The sequence below is a fragment of the Trachymyrmex cornetzi genome, unplaced genomic scaffold (assembly GCF_001594075.2).
Source record: "Trachymyrmex cornetzi isolate Tcor2-1 unplaced genomic scaffold, Tcor1.1 scaffold235, whole genome shotgun sequence".
NCBI lineage: Eukaryota > Metazoa > Arthropoda > Insecta > Hymenoptera > Formicidae > Trachymyrmex > Trachymyrmex cornetzi.
The window spans coordinates 11864-18534 of NW_017297008.1; the positions used below are offsets into that span (position 1 = coordinate 11864).

The 6671-nt window shown below is 38.4% G+C and overlaps 1 pseudogene; it reads left to right on the plus strand.

The window, feature by feature from the left end:
• LOC108760997 (uncharacterized) overlaps positions 1–5143 on the plus strand; it is a 13535-nt pseudogene extending 8392 nt beyond the window's left edge.
• Positions 5144–6671: the final 1528 nt, after the last annotated feature.

Here is a 6671-nt window from a genome sequence, read left to right on the forward strand (position 1 = left end):
CGAAAGCGGTATTGTGAATCTGGACGATGCGACGGGACCCGGTACTCACTGGTAGCGTACGCGAAGAGAAACAACCGTGTCGTGTACTTTGACAGTTTCGGTAATCTTCAACCGTCCAAGGAAGTGGTGCGATATTTCGGGAACGGTGTTATGGCGATAGAGTACAATCGCACGTCCTATCAGACATACGATCAGAGCTTCTGTGGACAGACATGCCTGTGGTTTCTACGAACGGTCGACGCTCGTGAATTTAAAAAGCTCGACGAGGTGCCGTGAAATCTCAGTATTGGTCGAACGCTTTTTCCGTCATGTCGTTGACACTTACACTGAGCGGGAAGAGCAGCCTCCTCGCGGCGAACTACTTTCTCGCCATAGATTTGAGTGACGGTGATTACGATTTGCGTTCACACCGCGACGCGCTTGAAACCGTTGACATAGTGCTTTTGCATGGTGACAATAGCAACAATAGCAACTATAACACCGATGATGACGCCGATGACGAGGGTGCGGAATATCCGATAACAATCCGCGCAAATTACAACACGATGAGTTGTGAGATTAGATGCGCCTACAGAATAAACTTTGGCAAGCTCAACAGCATAGGATCGCTGCTGGGATTCTCGTCGAAGCGTTTACTGCAACCGCGAAAATGGCACGAATCGGACGTGTCGATCAACATAATGAACGTAACTGTTATCCGCGTAAAGTGTAACGTGACCGCGGGTGCGTACAGCAATGGCAAAGGTGCACACACGATACACGAATTTTCGCCGAGCGTGCCACCGGGATATAAGATATCGGAAAGGCCCGCGCAGATCATTTACTTGCCGATCACCGCACGGAGCATTACGGATCTAACGATACGCGTCGTCGACCAGAACAGACGATTGCTCGATTTTCGCGGAGAGGTGATCACCATCAGATTGCACGTGCGACAGCGACAGCGATAACGGGAGTGTGAGATGCTCGTATTGAACGGAGCGGAGCGCACGCAGAGAGATAACGAATTCTTTACAAGGCCGGTGACGTCACAGCTCGATAACACTCGCTCATCCGGCTGCATCAGCAAGAAGAAGCTTAGCGCGTCGAACGTAAAGTTTTTACAATCTTTAGGATTCGCGGTGCGCAACTTTTGAGATGATTGATATCTTGAATATTACCGGTGAGCCGATCTTTGACGATCGCATCGTCAAAATCGAGACTCACACGTACAACCCGTTCGCCAATACAATGTTCGGGTACAGCGATGAAATAAGAATATCAATACAGCAACAGAATTTGTACACGTTGCCGTGCGAAAGTTTTCTTTACGTCGAAGGAAGATTGACGGTGAAAAAGAAAAACGATCAGACGCCTACGATGCTTGTAAATAATTGCGTGCGTTTATGTTTGATGAAATTCAATATGAACTCAACGGCGTTGAGATTGACCGCAGCAGAAACGTAGGCATATGGTAACTAGCACGCTCAAGAATTACGTGTCGCTGATGTACGATAAAACTTTGATTGCGCACAACGCTGGATGGAACACTAGATTCGACACGGAGGAAGGAGACTTCAATTTTTGCGTAGCTCAGCATGCTGTTGGGCTTTTGCGAAGATTACAAACGCTTGATCGTCAACGCTCGCCACGAATTGATTTTAATACGAGCGCGCAACAATAACAATTGCATGGTGGGAAATCCCGTGACGGAGTCTGAAATTGAATTATTTAAAGTACAGTGGCGGATGCCTCACGTTGCGTTAAACAAGATCAATAAATTATCAATGCTGCGAACATTGGAAAGTGGTCTTTATCTGAGCATGAGTTTTCGCTCGTGGGATCTGTACGAGTATTCTCTGCTATAGAATACGACAAAGCATTCATGGGCCGTCAAAACGGCGACTCAGCTTGAGAAGTCGCGATACGTTATCTTTGCTCTGCAGACTGGTCGAAAAAATGTCATGTCACAAAATAGTAGCGTGTTCGACGATTGTAATTTGAGTAACGTGAAACTTTATTTAAATTCAACGTTTTATCCGTACGACGATTTAAATCTGGATTTTGGCAAAAAGAGATACGCCGTCCTGTTTGATATGTACGCCCGTTTTCGTAGAGCGTATTATGGAAACGATTGCTTCGAAATGCTACTCAACGTGCTCTCATTTACCGAGGAAGGACCTTTTGTAGTCATTGATTGTTCGCGACAAAACGAATCGGTCAAGGGTGCCACTGTGGACGTGCGCATAGAATTTGACTGCAAGGAGAATGTACCTGCAAATACTACAGCCTATTGTCTCATCATACACGATCGCGTGGTTCAGTACAATCCGTTGACCAACGTTGTGCGTAAAATCACCTAAGTGCATTCTCCGACACGCTATAAAATATACGATTCATCGAAATCGATCGATATATTCGTAAAATTCTTAATGTTGAATTCAATGATGCGTTTAGAAGTCTACATAATTCTAAAAAACAAACTGCGGTTTTATTTAGGAAGGTTTCTAGCTGGATTCCTTATTACCTCTGTGAAACATTCTTTACTAGACAAAATAATTTTTTAATCTTTAAACATAGAGAAGAATATAAGAGACTTGACAAAAAAATTAATTGGCTGATCAAAAAACATAATAATGATATGATTTCTAAGATTAAACCTATTCAATATTCCTGGACTTGTTCTACTGATAATTCTTGGTCGTTCACTAATGGTTTACCTTCAGGTTACAACAATGATCAGGTTTATAAAGTAGACATTAAACCGTCTTCTTTTGATATTTCTAATTTGCAATCAGCTACTGTTTCATTTCTGTCAGAGATAAATAGTTCGTTAATTTGTCTAAAATTACCATTCCGACGGAAATTCAATACTTACTACAACTTGGGAGTAATTTTTCTCTACCTTCATTTAACCTGAAGAAAAACTGTTTTGAACTCATCAAATCCATTGAAAACAATGTAAAAAGTCTAAATAACACCGGGATTTTGGACTTGAGGAATCGCGCAATTTCTATCATACAGAAAATAGCCTTCACGAAACCTGCTAACAATTCTATTAATACCAGGTTAACTTCATTACTCAAAATGACCAAGAGTTTCATTAGAGGGAATCCAAATATTTTATTCACGAGAGCAGACAAAGGGAATGTTACTGTAGCCATTGAACAAATTGAATACAAACAAAAAATGCTCAATATGCTTGAAGACAGCAACACGTATATAATAATTAATAGGGATCCAACTAGGAAGCTTACTGAATCAGTTAGAATGTTGTTGACGAAATGGAAGAAATGTGAATATATTGATTCAAAATTGTACAGGAAATTGTACTGCAGTGATGGGATATTGCCGAGAATATATGGACTTCCCAAGATTCACAAGGAGGGGTGGCCCTTAAGAATAATTGTTTTTTCTATTGATAGCCCTCTATATGCACTGGCCTCATTTTTACACAATATTATTAAAAATAAAGTTCCTAAACCACGCAGCCACATTGACAATAGTTTTAAATTTGTTCAAAAACTTAATGGTTTTTGTTTGGGGAATGAATATTCCTTAATTTCTCTTGATGTGATATCATTGTTTACGAACATTCCATTAGATTTGGCTATAAAAAGTGTCCTAAATAGATGGCATTTTATTGCACAAGGTTGTTGCATATCAAAAGAAGAATTCACTAAGGCTTTGCGGTTAGTTTTAGAGTCTACTTTTTCAGTTTTGATAAAAAAATTTACTACCAGAAATTTGGAACACCCATGGGTACTCCGTTGTCTCCCATCATTGCAGATCTAGTTATGGAAGATTTAGAGAATTATGCTTTGGAGACATTTGGAACTGAGGTACCTTTTTACTTTAGATATGTAGATGATATCGTGACTGCTATTCCAAATCACTTAATTGACGAATTTTTAAAAGTTTTCAACTCCTTTCATTCAAGGTTACAGTTCACTTTGGAGGTTGGGGGTAACAGGTTGAATTTTTTAGATGTGACGATAATTAATATTAAAGGTAAATTAGAATTTAATCTTTATCATAAATTAACTTTTTCTGGAAGATACCTTAGTTTTTTGTCTCTTCATCCTCTTTCACAAAAAAGAGGGGTTCTTATGAGCATGGTGGACAGAGCCTTTTTGCTTTCTCATCCAAGGTACCATAGGGACAATTTTAATTATATTATAAAAACTTTTTTGGACAATGATTATCCTATCCCTTTTTAAACGTAGGACTTTAAGACAAACAGATAAACCGAAGCCAGGTACTTCAACTTCGTCATGGTTTACCATTCCTTTTTTACCTTGCGTTTACAAAAAATTCAAGAACATCATTAAAAATCTTGATGTTAAATTGTCGTTCTTTAGCTTAAATAAAATGGACGGTATTATAAAAGCGCAAAAGGACATTCTTCCTCACGAATCTAGAAAGAATGTTGTTTACAAGATAAATTGTAAAGATTGCAATGCTTCTTATGTCGGACAGACTAGCCGTAAATTAAAGACGAGAATTAACGAACATAAAAATGACATTAATAAGAAGAACGGTAATTTATCTGTAATTTCTGAACACAGATTACAATTCCAACATAAATTCGATTGGTCGAATACGGAGATTTTGGATGATGAGAGATATTATGGGAAAAGGATGGTGTCTGAAATGCTTAATATTAAGATGCAAGATAATGGCTTAAATTTGAAATCAGATACTGAGTTCTTACACCATGCATATACGAATATAATTAATAAATTTTGATTTTTATGTAATGTTTGTTTTTTGTAACTATTCTCATGCGATTATATGTACTGTTTTCAATTCGAGGACTTTTAACAATATTGTTTCCGTTCTTAATATTTTCACTTAGTGTTCTTTTACACAACTTGACTTTGTTTGTGACACGGTGAACGTTATTTTCTTACGAAGAATACGAATGTTTCTAATTTATTAATATTTTTAAATTATTTAATTTATAATGTTGGTGGTTATGGTGTGCAGAGGTAAGTCTTCTTATAAAACCGTTATGACGTTTTTAATGACTGCATATTAATGATTTCATTTTTGATACAGCTCGTATTTAGTTAATCAGCTAACTGACAGTTACATACTCTCCAGACGTGGCAATCTGAGAGACTTACTTACTGCATCCCATGGCTTCATTATTGCGAACTGATTAATTTATTGTTAATGGAGACTACTGAAGATGGCTTGAAGATAGCCGAAACGTTCAGAATTGTATACTACGTATGGAATATTGATTAGAAATATATTTATAGTTTTGATTCACGCACTAATTACTGCGTTTAAGGCTCTTAATTGCCCTTTTTTAGTCGTTCTTTATTTGATTATATTTCGAGAGCCCAATTAGAATCTTTTTAATTTGTTAATTTTGTTATATGCTTGTATATGTACTTATATATGTTTGTTATATGTACTTATATATATTTATATATTTTTTTTATTTTTTTAAATTTTTTTTACTAGAAATTTAAAATAGCAAGATGCTATATCTGCATGGCGAATCATGCGGTTAAATGATTATTTCTGCATGACGTAACATGCGGACTGACATATCGTAGCATGTGGTTATGCGTTAATGTAGACAGATAACAAGTGGTTCAGCTCCTTAGCTCCAAAGAGTAGGCCGTTGTCTTCACGGTGGGGAGGGGGGGATAGGTTCGTTCTGTCTTCATTTCTGTGAGGGTCAATGTATCTCCATTTTTGGGGTCATCGTTCTCGGGTGCATCGGGAGCGCTGGGCTTTCCGTATTTTGACCTATCTTTTCCTAAGTGTAATAAGAATTGGGTAAGCGAGTCCCATATGGCTCCTATTAAATACACGGACCATCCGTATACTGTGTGTAAGGCGTATCCGTGCACGAATGTGTCAAGAAATAATTTGATGAGTCTGCCGATCAAGTATATTCCTATTAGTCCAGCACTAATATTGCCGAATATTGTAAATTTGTTCCAAAATTTTGTCCATGCGGACATTGCAATTTTTTCTATCGATGCTTCGTCGAGGAAGTTTGAGAGAGATCCTCCATTAAGTACCGTTATTTGTCCTAATATACCTCTCGCTACAGTGTTAAGAATTGCAGGCCGCTCTGCGGGGAACATTATGTGGTCTTTAAGTTCTTCCAAGTCGGATTGTGAATATATTCCACTGGTCGCCAGTGCGCCGGGGCTGACGTAATTCCACGATGGTTTGGTTGAAGGTTGCATGATGGTGGGCGGTACTGTTTCGACTGGTTTTGGCATAATTTTATACCGTGTGTCTCCCAAAAGATACATGGTAGGTGCAAAAGAATTACAGGTAATCTGTGTTCCGTGGCGTATTAGTATGTGAGTTTGAGGGGTCAAAAAATATGTATCGTTTCCCCGTAACACAGGAAGTTGTTCATAACACTCATTGGTCCTTGCTAATTTTACTTCGACCGGCACACATTTTACCATGTGTATCACTTCTCCGGCCAATAGTGCCATGTATTCTGGTCCTTTCATAAAGTGGTATGAGAAGATATCAGGTGATCTAGCGGCTATAGCTAGCGCGTTCTGCATCGTTCGATATTCAATTTGGCATTGTTGTAGTAATATATTGCAATACAATTGATTAATCTGAGTACGGATGTGTCTTTCTACGTACACGAATTTCGAGTTTACATACGAAAACAAATCTATGTTTAGTGCGATAAACCCGGA